Below are 17,094 nucleotides of genomic sequence, written 5' to 3'. Positions count from 1 at the left end.
CGATCGATGCGGTAGCTGGCCGTGTCGAAGGGTTTCCGATACAAGAGTTGATGACAACGGTCGATGCCCTGGAAACAACTATAAACATCGGAAGAACTGTCAACTACGAGCGTGGAGACAGTTCGACGGGCTCTTTTGCCCATATTGAGGAGCGTGTTCAAGAGCTGGATAGCTCTCAAAAGACGCTGTTAGAGATGATAAACGGCATGTCGGAGGACTTCCGAGCTACCCTCGATGTCGTCAGAAATGAAATCGCAGATGTGAATGCGAGACTGAGCCTCACAATGCGAGCAATGGCAAATCAAGCTCCCGCTGGGGGAGCCATTCCGGTTAGTAGAGTGAAGATACCGGAACCAAAGCCCTTCTGTGGGGCAAGAGACGCGAAGGCCCTAGAAAACTATATCTTTGACCTGGAACAGTACTTCAGGGCCACAAACATGGTTACAGAGGAAGCCAAAGTCACGTTGGCGACGATGCATCTGTCAGAGGATGCCAAGTTATGGTGGAGGTCCCGATTTGTTGACATCCAGGAGGGACGTTGCACGATAGATACTTGGGACGCTTTGAAGAGAGAGCTTCGCTCACAATTCTTCCCTGAAAATGTCGAGATCTTGGCTCGACGGAAGTTACGCGTGCTGAAACACACCGGTAGTATTCGGGAGTATGTGAAGCAGTTCGCGGGACTGATGTTGGATATACGCGATATGTCCGAGAAAGACAAAGTTTTCTGTTTTGTCGAAGGATTGAAGCTGTGGGCGAAGACAAAGCTATATGAACAAAGAGTCCAAGACCTCACGTCCGCGTACGCTGCAGCCGAACGGCTGTTTGACCTGTCTAACGACTCTCAAGATACGAGACGTCATCCAAGTTCTTCATCTGGAGGAAGTAGGAACAACCGCCCAAGTTCTCCTAAAACTACAGGAGGGGACAGACGCTTTAATGGAGATCGTAGATCCCATCAATCGAATACTGGAAACTCCTGGCGAGGATCAAGTAACCAGAATCTGTCCAATCATCCTCTTAGTTGCTTTATATGTAAGGGACCACACATGGCCAGGGAATGCCCGAATAAAACTGCTTTCAATGCATTCCAGGCATCTTTAGCCTCAGATTCAGACAATCAACAAAGTCAGACCGAGAGAGAAGTAGACCAGACAGAAGAAGTTGATAACCCTCGAATGGGGGCCTTGAAATTTCTGTCATCTCTCCAGAAGAAGGTGGGGGAGACGAACACTCCAGTGGAAAGGGGCTTAATGTACGTTGACACCTGGATCAACCAAAAGCCAACCAAAAGCACTATAGTGGACTCCGGTGCCACCCACAATTTCATAACAGAAGTAGAAGCTAAACGTTTGAATCTCCGCTGGGAGAAGGATGCTGGAAGAATGAAAGCCGTGAATTCTGCTGCCCTACCTATCATCGGACTAGTGAAACGAACGATGATAAGATTGGGAGGATGGAGTGGCCTCGTAGACTTTGTAGTAGTAAAAATGGATGACTTTTATGTGGTACTGGGAATGGAGTTCCTACTTGAACATCAGGTAATCCCAATGCCTTTGGCCAAATGCTTGGTGATCACTGGACCTACACCCTCGGTTGTACAGACTGACCTACGTCAACCAGATGGATTGAAAATGATCTCGGCCATGCAATTAAAGAAGGGTCTCTCTCGAGACGAACCAACATTTATGGCCATCCCACTCAAATCGTCAGAGAACTCAGGGGAGACAGTCCCTAAGGAGATCATGCGCGTGCTAGAGAAATACCGTGATGTGATGCCCGATAGTTTACCCAAGTCTTTGCCACCTCGGAGAATGATTGATCATGAGATCGAGTTAGTGCCAGGGGCAAAACCGCCTGCGAAGAATGCTTATCGTATGGCGCCTCCGGAGTTAGCTGAACTTCGGAAACAGTTAGATGAACTACTGAATGCAGGGTTTATCAGGCCTGCAAAAGCTCCGTATGGGGCCCCAGTTCTTTTCCAAAGGAAGAAAGATGGGAGTTTACGACTGTGCATTGATTATCGCGCCCTAAATAAGCTCACAGTCCGTAACAAGTATCCACTTCCCATAATTACTCACTTGTTCGACCGCTTACATGGGACAAAGTATTTTTCAAAGTTAGACTTGCGGTCGGGATACTACCAAGTGAGAATTGCAGAGGGAGATGAACCGAAGACAACCTGTGTCACCCGATATGGTGCGTTCGAATTCCTCGTAATGCTATTTGGTCTCACCAATGCCCCTGCCACCTTCTGCACGTTGATGAACCAGGTCTTCCACGAATATCTCGATAAATTCGTAGTAGTCTACCTGGATGATATAGTGGTCTATAGTACGACCATGGAGGAACATAGAGACCACCTACAAAAGGTTTTTCAGAAATTGAAGGAGAATCAACTGTACGTCAAAAGAGAAAAATGCTCTTTTGCACAAGAGCGGATAAACTTCTTGGGCCATGTGATAGAGTGTGGCCGAATTGGAATGGAAGAAGGAAAGATTGCTGCGATACGCGACTGGGCAATGCCGAAATCAGTTTCACAGTTACGCTCCTTCCTCGGGTTGGCAAATTACTATCGTCGATTTGTCGAGGGATTCTCGAAACGAGCAAGCCCGCTGACTGAGCTACTGAAAAAAGACGTTCACTGGAATTGGGACCCCGAGTGCCAAGCCGCCTTCGACGGCCTAAAACAAGCCTTGATGGAGGGGCCACTTCTAGGGATTGCGGATGTGACCAAACCTTTCGAAGTCGAGACAGATGCGTCTGATTATGCGTTGGGGGGTGTGCTCCTACAGAATGGACACCCGATCGCCTACGAAAGTCGAAAATTGAATGCAGCCGAAAGGAGGTATACTGTGTCCGAAAAAGAAATGCTCGCAGTAGTACATTGTTTGAGGGCCTTGAGACAATACCTACTAGGGTCGTCGTTCGTAGTGAAGACGGACAACAGTGCAACCTGCCACTTCTTTACCCAGCCAAAGTTGACTTCGAAACAAGCAAGATGGCAGGAATTTCTGGCCGAGTTCGACTTCGAATTTAAGCACAAGAAGGGGTCGAGCAACCAGGCTGCGGATGCCCTAAGTCGAAAACAAGAACATGCAGCCATATGCCTGTTAGCTCACCTCCAAGAGAGCGAGATTGGTGGGTCGATTAGAGACACCTTGAGAGAGTTCCTACAGAAAGATCATGCCGCTCAGAATGTCATGAATTTAGTGAAGGCTGGCAAAACACGACAGTTTTGGGTCGAGGAAGACTTGTTAGTCACAAAGGGCAATCGACTATATGTTCCAAAAACAGGGGACTTAAGGAAGAAATTTTTGTACGAGTGTCACGACACTCTATGGGCTGGCCATCCCGGATGGCAGCGGACGTACGCCCTGTTGAAGAAGGGCTACTTTTGGCCGAATATGAGAGATGATGTCATGCAGTACACTAAGACGTGTCTCATCTGCCAACAAGATAAGGTAGAGAAAGTGAAGGTTGCTGGACTTCTTGACCCTCTACCGGTTCCAACAAGACCTTGGGAGAGTGTCTCTATGGACTTCATCACCCATCTCCCCAAGGTAGGCAACTTTGAAGCCATTTTAGTCATCATTGATCGTTTTTCAAAGTACGCCACCTTCATTCCCGCCACCAAGCAGTGTTCAGCAGAAACAACAGCTCAATTGTTCTTTAAGCATGTTGTTAAATTGTGGGGAGTCCCGACAAGTATAGTGAGCGACAGAGATGGTAGATTCATTGGCTCCTTCTGGACGGAGTTATTTTCCTTCTTGGGGACGAGTCTGAACATATCCTCAAGCTACCATCCCCAAACTGACGGCCAGACTGAGCGATTCAACTGCATGCTCGAGGAATACTTGCGCCATTTTGTAAACGCAAGGCAAAAGTATTGGGTCCAGCTGTTGGACGTAGCCCAATTCTGTTTCAACGCTCAGACAAGTTCATCTACAGGGAGAAGCCCATTTGAGATTGTTTCTGGGAGGCAACAAGTACTGCTACACCTTATTGATCATCCTTTTACAGGGAAGAACCCTCAAGCCCTCAATTTCACGAAGGAGTGGAGACAGACAAACGACATCGCCCGAGCATACTTAGAAAAAGCATGGAAGCGGATGAAGAAGTGGGCAGATAAGAAGCGACGGCCCCTTGAGTTTCGAGCGGGAGACCAAGTACTCATCAAACTACGACCAGAGCAAGTCAGGTTTCGAGGACGCAAAGACCAACGTCTCGTCAGGAAGTACGAAGGACCAGTTGAAGTGCTGAAAAAGGTAGGGAATACTTCTTACAGAGTAGCATTGCCCACATGGATGAAAATCTACCCAGTAATTCATGTTAGCAACCTGAAGCCGTACCACCAAGACACGGAAGACCTGCAGCAGAATATCGTAACTCGCCCAATTATCGACCTTAGTCAGAAGGAAGACAAAGATGTTGAAGAAATTCTGGCCGAGCGAGTAAGGAGGGGCAGAAGACCCGCACGAAGGATCCACGAGTATCTGGTAAAGTGGAAGAACCTTCCTGTGGAGGAGACCAGCTGGGAACGTGTCGAAGATCTTGAAGCATGGAAGCAGAAGATAGAAGATTTCAAGCTTCGCCAGTTGACGGGGACGTCAACCATTTAGGTGGGGGAGAATGTCAAGGGCATAATTGTACATGGTATTATTTACTGATGGTCGTATGCCCGGATACCCCCAAATCACTTTATCTTTATGTCTTGAAAGTAGTTTAGGTTAATTCTTTCGTTTAGGTGTCGCCGAGTCATAGTGTGACATTTCGGCTTTTTCATATGCAAGCCTGCCAAGGCCAAAATTCTCAATATGTACTATAGGGGGTACATGACTAAGTCCAACCCCCGCCCAAGCCTTGTCGCACTCTTTGCATGTTGAGTTATTTTCCTTGCAATTGACAGTCTTCAATGCTTTCTTTATGACGTTTTCAACTATTTACTTTCTCTCTCCCATTTTATAAAAACATTTTTCCAAGAACGGGAAGGGAGGCTACGTCATACCGCGAGTTTGACCGTGGATTCCGATTTTCGAACGGCTGACTTGCTGATTGAGCTAAGCAAGTGCCGCACAATCGTGTTGAGAAGTTACGATTGTGACACCCAGCACTCACGACAACATCGTTGTTACGGAGTACACTCAACGTCAACAACGGAATCTAACCAGTGTGCAGACGGTAATCTCTAGCCTCAGGCTCAACATCTTAGTCATGTAGTTAATGAAAATTTCATAAATCATCTAAAAATATTAAAACATGCCTACTTATAAATTTTACACAAAGCTCGAACTTTACTCAGCTCTTTCGTGGAAAACTGTAGTTCTTAAAACAAAACTTCTTACTAATTCATGCTTTGCTTAAAACATTGTGGTTTAAATACTTTCCAAACATTTAATATCTACGTGCTAGCATAAATTTATTTAAGAAATCTAGTCTCCAAATGTATACTTGAAAATAGTCATGAAATTCAAATATCTTTCATGGCTTCGTAAATAAACATTTATCGCATTCAATCATAATAACAGTTATGGAAAATATTTCAAAGTTGGTTTTATCACTCACCGTCTTGGGCTAGATCCTTGGTCTATAAGCTCGGTTTAATTCTTCTCGGCCTGCCAACAACCCAAACGAGTATTAGAACTCTAAACATTCTGGTTTTCTAAAGATATACATAACATGTCGCACCAAAGATGACGCTCACGAAAACAAAGCTTAAGAAATAAAATCCTATTTCAATAACTCTCTGAAATTTCCAGATTTATAACATGAACTTCAAATGACTATAACTTTCTCAATACTTAACCAAAATGAGTGTTCTTTATATCAAAATCTTCATTTTGAGATCCTCTAAAACTTACCTGAAGACATGTAAATCTGATTCCCTGTGAATAAACTCAGATAACCCTCGAAACAGAACAACTTCAAGAATCACGCGCACACGACCTCTTTAACTTGTCCCTACAATTTAATTGATTTTTAGTCGTTTTTAGTTCACAGTTTCTTCATGAAAGTTGTAGTAAATTGAAGAATCTTTCCAACCTTACCAAATAGAGATCCTAACTCAACCGGTACACTCTAAAATACAAGAAAAACCAGAGACCTTCTGATTTCGAGCGAAAAACAACTGCCCTATTTTCTTCATCAAAAAGCACCCAATGAATATCCGAAGTTGCTCCAACTTTCTTCATAAAATTTGTTTGAAAATGAGTTAAATTTTAGTAAATGTAAACCTCACCGCTTAATTCCTTTTGAAGAGTTCAAACCGAATTAAAAACCAGTGATGTGCAGAATGAACCAAGATTCAGCCATGGATACACTTTGCTTGAGTTCTCCTTCTCTTCTTCAACCTCAAAATTCTAGTAAAATTCCTCTTCTTCTTCCAAACTCTCTCTTAAGTGCTCTCTACAAATTGAAGAAGGAAAAGAATGGAAGTTGGATGAGAATTTTCTTCAAAATGTTTGGCGGTGAAGGGAAAAGAAGAAGAAAAGAAAATATGAAATTTTCTTCTCTTTTTTTTCTTTTTATCCTTTCTTTTCTTTCTTTTCTTTAATTTACTTAATAAAACCATTTAAAATATAAATATATATATATATATATATAAATATATTTACACTTAATTTCCATTTTCTTTTCTTTTTTTTTCACATTTAAAGAAATTAAACCTTGAAAATATCAGGTTTACAACTTACCTTCCCCTTAGAAAATTTCGTCCTCGAAAATTAGAATGTCCTTAACTGAAAAGTATCGGGTATCTCTTTTTCATCTGATTTTTCAGTTCCCAAGTTGCCTCCTCCACTCCATGATGTCTCCACAAAACCTTTATGAGTGGAATCGTTTTGTTTCTCAAAACTTGTTCCTTTCTGTCGAGAATCTGAACTAGTTCTTCAACATAACTCAAATCTTCTTTTAATTCAACGGGTTGCTCTTGCAACACATGTGATGGATCTGGTATATATTTTCTTAATATGGATACATGGAAAACATCATGTATTCGTGCAAGTTCTATCGGCAACTCAAGTCTATACGCTGCTGGTCCCACTCGCTCCGTTATCTAATATGGCCCAATATATCTAGCATTTAACTAACCTTTTCTCTTGAAACGAATAACACCTCACCATGGAGATAATTTCAAGAAAACTTGATCTCCAACTTGGAATTCTAGGTTTCTTCGTCGTTTATTCACATAAATTTTCTGTCGATCTTGGGCTATCCTCAGATTTTCTCTGATCAACTTAATATTGTTTGTCATAATCTGAACCAACTCAGGACCTACTAACTTTCGCTCTCCCACTTTATTCCAGCACATAGGAGTTCTGCATGGTCTCCCGTATAAGGTCTCATATGGTGTCATACCGATACTAGACTGATAGCTATTATTATAAGAAAACTCCATAAGTGGCAAGTAGGTATCCCAACTTCCTTTAAGTTGAAGGACACATGCTCTCAACATGTCCTCTAAAGTTTGGATGGTCCTCTCGGACTGACCATCTGTTTGGGGATGAAATGATGTACTAAACTTTAGCCCTGTTCCCATTACTTTCTGTAAACTAGGCCAAAATTTAGAAGTAAACCTCGGATCCCTATCTGAAACTATGGACATTGGTACTCCATACTGACTCACAATCTTATCAACATATAATCTAGCTAGCTGGTCTAACGTAGATGTCGCTTTAATCGGTATAAATCATGCCGTCTTGGTGAGTCTGTCTACTATTACCCATACACCATCATATCCAATGGATGTACGAGGTAATCCAAATAGAAAATCCATAGTAATATGCTCCCATTTCCACTCTGTCACTGGCAAAGGATTAAGAAATCCTCCTGGCCTCTGTCTTACTGGTTTAACCTGTTGACAAATCAAACGTCTATCAACATATTTAGCTATCTCTTGCTTCATTCCAGGCCACCAATAAGTCTTCTTTAAAGTTATGTACATCTTGTTGCTACCTAGATGCATAGCATAAGCTACACTGTGAGCTTCTTCTAGAATAGCATTCTTAAGCTCACTGATATTCGGAACACATAATCTTCCATGTTTAATAATGGCTCCATCTGTTCTTAGCTCAAACTCCATCTTTAAGTCTTTCTTGGATTTCTCAAGCTTCTTCTGTAAATTACTGTCTTCTGACTGTCTTCTTACAATCTCAGTTACTAGAGAAGACCGAACCTAAAATTGAGCTAAGAGACTTCCTGAATCCTCTGCAGTTACTACTGCCTTGGAACCTCTTAACTCATTCAACAAAGCTACTCGAATACCACACAAGGCACTCTTCGGAAGTCTTGACTTCCTACTTAATGCATCCGCTACTATGTTAGCCTTACCTGGATGATACTATATAGTACAATCATAATCTTTAATCAGTTCTAGCCATCGCCTTTGTCTCCGATTTAGCTCTTTCTAATCTAAAATATACTTCAGACTTTTATGATCTGTGAAAATATGGCACTTTTCCCCGAACAAATAATGTCTCTAGATTTTTAGTGCTAAAACAACTGCTGCTAGCTCAAGATCATGGGTAGGGTAATTACACTCATGCTCCTTCAACTGCCTTGAAGCATAAACTATTACATTCCCATCTTGCATAAGCACACAACCTAATCCTAGCCTTGAAGCGTCACAATAAATCACATAATCCTTCCCTGTTACAGGAAGTGCCAAAATAGGTGCTGTGACTAGTCTTTTCTTCAATTCCTGAAAACTTTGCTCGCATTTATCTGACCACTCAAACTTAGCATTCTTCCTTGTCAAAGCGGTCAAAGGCAATACCAATCGAGAGAAATCCTCAATAAAACGCCTATAGTATCCTGCCAAACCTAGGAAACTACGTACTTCTGTCACACTAATTGGTCTTTCCCAATTGACAACCGCTTCCACTTTTTGTGGATCGACACTAACTCCTTTTGCTGAAACTACATGCCCCAAAAATATACTTGTTCCAACCAGAACTCACATTTGCTGAACTTAGCGTACAACTGTTTATCACGTAGAGTCTGAAGAACAATCCTCCGATGTTCCTCATGGGATTCTCTGTCAACCGAGTAAACTAATATCTCATCAATGAACACAATCACAAACTGATCTAAATACTGATGGAAGATCCTGTTCATGAGATCCATGAAAACCGCTCTGGTGCATTCATTAAACCGAATGGCATAACTCGAAACTCATAATGCCCATACCTCGTTCTAAATGTTGTCTTAGCAATATCTGATTCTCTAACCTTCAACTGGTGGTATCCTGACCTTAAGTCAATCTTAGAGAACAACGTTGCTCCCCTTAGTTAATCAAATAAGTCATCGATGCATGGTAAAGGATACTTGTTACGTTGTAACCTTGTTTAACTATCTATAGTCAAGACATAATCTGATGGTACCATCTTTCTTTTTCACAAATAGCACTGGTGCTCCCCACGGCGAAACACTAGGCTTGATGTATCCCTTATCAACTAGTTCTTGTAACTGCATCTTCAATTCTTTTAGCTCGCTTGGAGCCATTCTATACGGTGCCTGTGAAATAGGTGTTGTTTCTGGTAATAATTCAATGGTGAACTCAATCTCTCTATCAGGTGGCAAACCTGACAGATCATCTGAAAATACTTCAAGAAACTCTTTCACCACAGGAACATCTTCTGGTTTTAGCTTTTCTCTCTGCACTACTACGATGTGTGCAAGAAACGCTGTGCAACCCTTCCTGAGCAATTTCTCAGCTTTCAAAACTGAGATTAAACTTCTAGAAACGACCTTCCTCGTACCTCTAAAAACCACTTAAGCAAAGCCTGGTTTTCTGAATACCACTTCCTTCCTATGGCAATCCATAGATGCATAGTGAGCAAATAAGAAATCCATTCCCAAAATTCCATCTAACCTCTGTAACTCTAGTGGTAGCAAGTCCACTAGCAGACTGATACCTTCTACTAAAATTTCACAATTACGCAACACCTCATTAACAAGTAAAACGTCACCAACTGGAGTGTATATAGCAAACCCCTCAGATAAAGGCTCTAGCATCCTATTCAGCTTAGTCAGAAATATACTAGAAACAAAGGAATGCGTAGCACCTAGATCAAATAAAACATCTGCAGGTACATTACAAATAAGAATCGTACCAGTAATAACGTCTGGTGCGTCCTCCGCTTCTTGTTGAGTCATAGCATAGACTTTTCCCTGTTGCCTAGGTCTTCCAACAACTCCTTTTTGCCTTGCACCACTGGTGCCCTCTGTTGGAACCACTGAAACTCTCGATTGCTCAACTGTTTTGGACCCAACTCCCTGATCTCTCTGAACTGTCATGTTCAACTGCAGACAATCTTTCTTGAAATGTCCTTGCTTTCCACACTGGTAACATACACCGGCACCTACCAAACACTGACCCCAATGGTTCCTGCCACAACTCGTGCATGGTGTTCGTCTGATTGTACTAGCAACGGACTCCTGACCTGGTTACGATCTTACTGTTGATCTAGTGGGTTGACTAGGTATTCTCTAGCTCTGTCTCTAAAAAACACTACCATAACTCACGTTCCTCGATGCTTGGCCTCCAGAGCGATTCTTAAAGTCTTGACGGCTTGAAATATTTATCCCAGGCGTGAACCTCCGCTTCTCACGGCCTCTAAATCCACTAGTTGTTGAAGTCCCATAACTAAGCTCCACTGCTGATTTCTCTTCTGTTATACTCTGCTCAACACGAAGGGCAGTCTCCACTAACTGAGAGAAATTTGTCCACTTAGCAATGGCTTTAACTGGGGTACGTATTTCAAAACGCAACCCTCTTTCAAACCTTCGTCACCTGTCACTCTCAGAAGCCACAATAAGGTCAACATACCATGAAATCTCGGTATACTTCCTCTCATACACAACCACTGAAAATGATCCTTGTTTCAACCCCAGAAATTCATCCCTCTTGGCTTCGCAGTATGTGCTGGGATAATACTTATCTTCGAATATGCCTCTAAAAGTCTGCCAGTCTAAAGCACGTGCATCATTGCGCCTTGCTAATATAGATTTCCACCATCCTTCAGCCTCTTTTTGCAACAAAAATGTGGCCATCTAACCTTTCGCTCCTCAGGATAATTCATCACATCAAAACACTTTTCAAGCATATTCAACCAGTTCTCTGCATCAGCTGGATCTGTGGAACCCTCAAACACTGTAGCCCCTAACTTCTTCAATCGTTCAATTCTGTATGCCTTTTCTGGATCACTAGGCTCTGCTCTATCTGGCCTTTCTATCTCCTATGCAGTTCTCGCAAACTGCTCATTTCCTGCCCCACCTCGAACTCTTAGGGTACTAGATTCCCCTACAGATGGACCTTGGGTAGGACCTTGCATCCCGTCCTGATTCTGTCGGCGTCGTCTGCCAGTACGTGGTGGCATGACTCCTATAATATGTCAACACATTAGACATACTATAAATACTTAACTCAAATGCATGATAATAAATGTCTACTCACATATTAATAATAATTGGACTCACTTCTACCCTTACCTAGACCATACTCCACTAGTTCCCTTTAAGCTAACTTGACTTTCAATTATTTACTTTCCAGTTTCTTCTTAGAGCTAACCGCTCTACCTTAATTCCCATGGAGCAAACTGCTCTTATACCAAGTTGTCACACCCCCTCTCGGACTACCTGCTACCTTAGACCGAAAGATGGCGTGAAGCTGACGAACAACGCTTTTCTGTACCTGTATCTGTCGACTCTGCTTAAAACTTTCATGTGATGAACTTGCCAATCTAGTATATAAACTATTATACATGCAACAAAACACAACAGATTCTAGGCTAGTCAAACACATACATGAAGTGTACCTCGAAATTTACTGATTTCACGAGTAAACCTAAAGACACCTTAATCAAAATATAACCAACAAAAACTTGCACAACTGCAGCTCCTAAAGCTTATACAAACTGTGGAGTATTAACATACAAGGGTGTATATACATCATAACACAACAGACTCTATGCCAACTCAAAACACGTACTGGCAATCGATAACGGAGCTTCAGCAAACTAAGACAGTCTATCAGGCACCGGGAACTCGATCTCTACCTGGAAAATGGGTAAAATATTTTGGAAAGGGTGAGCTATGAAGCTCAGTGAGTGATTCAGTTTAAAACTATGAATTTAAAGATAAGAGCACGTGAAAACTTTACACATATAAATCTGTTTATACAAGTCGTAAATGTAAACGTGTAGTAGTAAGAATAGCTTCCTCAAATACTCAGCATGTTCGTCATTGAAATCTAGCAAGGCATATAAAGTATATCGAAGCATTTTAACTAACATGACAAATCTACGTTGTGGAGGGTACACCCAGTACAACAACGTTTACAAGCTCTACGATGTAGTGGGGCCCGCTTAGCACTCCCATCGTCTTTGTCGTAGTGGGCCCGCCAGCACTCACGACAACATCGTTGTTACGGAGTACACTCAACGTCAACAACGGAATCTAACCAGTGTGCACATGATAATCTCTAGCCTCAGGCTCAACATCTCAGTCATGTAGTTAATAAAAATTTCATAAATCATCTAAAAATATTAAAACATGCCTACTTATAAATTTTACACAAAGCTCGAACTTTACTCAGCTCTTTCTTGGAAAACTGTAGTTCTTAAAACAAAACTTCTTACTAATTCATGCTTTGCTTAAAACATTGTGGTTTAAATACTTTCCAAACATTTAATATCTACGTGCTAGCACAAATTTATTTAAGAAATCTAGTCTCCAAATGTATACTTGAAAATAGTCATGAAATTCAAATACCTTTCATGGCTTCGTAAATAAACATTTATCGCATTCAATCATAATAACAGTTATGGAAAATATTTCAAAGTTGGTTTTGTCACTCACCGTCTTGGGCTAGATCCTTGGTCTATAAGCTCGATTTAATTCTTCTCGGCCTGCCAACAATCCAACCGAGTATTAGAACTCTAAACATTCTTGTTTTCTAAAGATATACATAACATGTCGCACCAAAGATGACGCTCACGAAAACAAAGCTTAAGTAATAAAATCTTATTTCAACAACTCTCTGAAATTTCTAGATTTCTAACATAAACTTTAATTTACTATAACTTTCTCAATACTTAACTAAAATGAGTGTTCTTTATATCAAAATCTTCATTTTGAGATCCACTAAAACTTATCTGAAGATATGTAAATCTGATTCCCTGTGAATAAACTCCAATATCCCTCGAAATAGAACAACTTTAAGAATCGCGCGCACACGACCTCTTTAACTTGTCCCTATAATTTAACTGATTTTTAGTCGTTTTTGGTTCACGGTTTTTTCATGAAAGTTGTAGTAAATTGAATAAGCTTTCCAGCCATACCAAATAGAGATCCTAAATCCATCGGTACACTCTAAAATATAAGAAAAACCAGAGACCTCCTGATTTCGAGTAAAAACCAAGATTCAGCCAAGGATATACTTTGCTTGAGTTCTCCTTCTCTTCTTCAACCTCAAAATTCTAGTAAAATTCCTCTTCTTCTTCCAAACACTCTCTTAAATATTATCTACAAATTGAACAAGGAAAAGAATGGAAGTTGGATGAGAATTTTTCTTCAAAATGTTTGTCGGTGAAGGGAAGAGAAGAAGAAGAAGAAGAAGAAGAAGAAGAAAATAAAAAAATGAAATTTTCTTCTCTTTTTTTTCTTTTTATCCGTTCTTTTCTTTCTTTTCTTTAATTTACTTAATAAAACCATTTAATATAAATAAATATATATATATATATATATATATATATATATTTACACTTAATTTCTATTTTCTTTTCTTTTCTTTTTCCACATTTAAAGAAATTAAACCAAGAAAATATCGGGTTTACAAAACTGATGTTGGCAATCATTTCATCGCCTCAATCTTGCGTATCTTGGATTTTTTTTCTTCGAATGGAGGCTAATTTTGCAGGTTTTTGGTGGGTTTCAAAAGTTATGGTTAGGTTCTGTAAGATCTCTCCTATCATTGAACGTATTTCTCCTAATTCTCCTTGAATTTCACTTACAAATTTTTCTAGATTGGTCAGTCTAATTGTCATAGCTTTTGAAGAAGAGGAAGCCTCCGCGACCATGAAAAACATTGATCCGAAAAAGAATGCACATTGGATCGTTGCTCTGATATTAATTGACTTGAATCTTTTAATCAAGAATATTAAAATTTTCTTTATCTTTTATTATTCTGTAATGAAGATCTTAAAATACCTATTTATACAAGAGGTTAGTTGGTTATAACTAACCAACATAAAGTAAAATTGTTTACAACTAACCAACAAAAAGTAAAACTAAACAACCTAACAACTAACGAAAGGTTGGTTGAAAATTAAAGACTTAAGCAGAAGTAAAACTGACTGCTTGAAAACTAATCAATTTGTTATAACTTCCTACATCATTCCTCTTCTTCGGTGGCAATATGGAAGTGAAAATTTGTAAAATTGCCAAGTCTTACTAGTGCATCTGGTTTGAAAAGAGGGTTTCAACATTGAAATTTTGGACTTTCGAAATATTCTACAAGTAACAAACGGAACAACAAATGGTTTATCGAGGCTTCATCAAAACTAGCCCAAGATGCTGAACATTGTTTTTTTTTTTTTCAAAAATGGCAAAGAGGTAGAAGGAACCACGAGATTGACAAAATTTAGAGCTTCTTCAGGGTGAATAATCAGATGTGTTACTCGAAATTCCTCAGGATACAAGTCTTTTGTGCATGTCTGCTCAGGGAAGGCAAAACAGGACTTGTTTTCTTTCTTAAACATGTTGAATAGTTTTTTAATGAATCATGATTACATGAAGTGACATTCTTCTCTTCAGCAGACCCCTTGCTTCTATGGAATCAGAAGAAGCATCATTCTCGCCCAGGGCTAAGCTTCTATGGGAATTAGGAGAATCAACATTCTCGCCCCCCCCCCCTTTTTTTTTTTGCTGGAATAGATTCTTCTCTATTTTTAACATTGTTTAGGTTTTTCATGACTCTCTTTGCTCCTCAATCCTTCAGCTTCTAGAGGGTCCTCCGCTTCCCAAGAAGCCAAGACTATTGTGGTTAAATTTGCTCAAAGCTATCCTTTTCGAACTATGGTTTAAAAGAAATTAGAGGGTCTTTCACGATAAAGAAAAGCCATATTCAGAAGTCGTTCTCTCTGCAAAACGAAGTGCAGCAGCTTGGGTCTCCTTAAACAAGGAGTTGGGGGCTTACTCAATTCAGGATATTTATATCAATTGGGTTGCTTTCCTCTCCCAACCAACCCTTAATCTTCGCCCAATATTGGATCTAGTGTCAGTTTTGAAACATGTTTTTTTTTTAAACGGAGATGGATTTTAAAATCAGGGGATGAGTGGAAAACAACTTTTAAAACCAATGAAGGGTTGTTTGAATGGTTAGTTATGCCTTTTGGTCTTTCAAATGCCTCTAGCACCTTTATGCATCTAATGAATCAAATCCTCCAACCTTTTCTGAACCAATTTATTGTGGTATACTTTGATGACATACCCATCTACAACTCCACTATAGAAGACCATATCAAACACGTCCATTTAATTTTTACTGCCTTACAAGAAAATGAGTTGCAAATTAACCTCAAAAGTGTCATTTTCTATGTTATGTCATTCATTTTCTTGGCTTTATCATAAGTTCTAATGGTGTTGTTTTTGATCCAAAAAGATTGATTCTATTAGTTCTTGGCCTCAACCAAAAACTCCAAAAGATATTCAATGTTTTTTAGGCTTAGCTTCCTTTTATAGAAGGTTTATAAGGAATTTTAGCACTATTGTAGTCCCCTTGACAAATTGTTTAAAGAAAGGTAGTTTCCAATGGGGACAAATTGAAGAAGGCAGCTTCTTACAATTGAAAAAGCATTGGCTATCCCCCATCTTTTAAAATTACCTAACTTTGATAAACCATTTGAAGTCATTGTAGATGCATCTGGCTTAGGAATAGAAGTTGTCCTTAGTCAAGAGGGCCACCTTTTAGAATATTTTAGTGAAAAACTAGGTGTCTCCCAACAGAGTTGGAGTACCTACGAACAAGAATTGTATACCCTCGTGCATGTCCTCAAACAATGGGAACTTATCTCCTTGCTAATACTTTTATTTTGCTGAATGATCACTTTTCTTTTAAATTTCTAAATCCTCAGAAAAATATTAGTAGAATGCATGTTCGGTGGCTCCAATTCTTACAACGCTTTGATTTTGTGATTAAGCACACTTCATGTAAGACTAATAAGGTTGCTAATGCCCTTGGCCAAAAGGTATACTCCGTACCAACGTTCAATCTCAAATAATTGCCTTTAATCACCTTCCTACTCCGTACCCTACTGACATTGGTTTTAGAATTATTTGGGAAGTTTACTCTAATCATAAACCTTATAAAGACTACCATATTGTCAATGATTTTTTATTCAAAGAAGATGTTCTGTGTATACCTCACACATCTCTAAGAAAGGTCATAATCAAATAAGTACACTTTAGTAGGTTGACAAGACATTTTAGCCGAGACAAAACTTTGGCTGCAATTTTCTCTAAATTCTTTTGACCACAACTTAATAGGGATGTTGCTAACTTCACTAAAAGATGTTCTATTTTTCAAACCGCTAAAGGTAATTCTCAAAATACAAGTTTGTACACCCCTTTACCTATTCCTTCCACTATTTGGGAAGATTTAGCTAGGGACTTTGTGTTAGGCTTACCAAGAACTCAGAGGGGTCATAAATCGGTTTTTGTAGTTGTAGACCATTTTAGCTAAATGGTTCATTTTATCCCTTGCAAAAAAAAATTGATGCTTTGAATATCGGTCATCTATTTTTTCGAGAAAATGTTAGATTACACGAAATTTCTAAAACAATAGTCTCGGATCGTGATGACAAGTTTTTAAGCCATTTTTGGAGATCCTTATAGAAGAAATTAGACAACAATTTACTGTTTAGTACCACCAACAACCCCAAACTGATTTCCAAACAGAGGTTATTAACTGTTCTCTTAGCAACCTCATTCAATGTCTTAGCCGGGATAAACGTAAACAATGAAACCTAGCGTTGCCTCAAGCTGAATTCACCAATGAAGAATGAACTCACTTTTGGCCTGCACTCCTGCCCATGA

The sequence above is a fragment of the Cucumis melo genome, chromosome 3, assembly GCF_025177605.1.
Source record: "Cucumis melo cultivar AY chromosome 3, USDA_Cmelo_AY_1.0, whole genome shotgun sequence".
Classification (NCBI taxonomy): Eukaryota; Viridiplantae; Streptophyta; class Magnoliopsida; order Cucurbitales; family Cucurbitaceae; genus Cucumis; species Cucumis melo.
The sequence above is the reverse complement of the archived record's forward strand: the minus strand, read 5'-3'. Positions refer to the sequence as shown.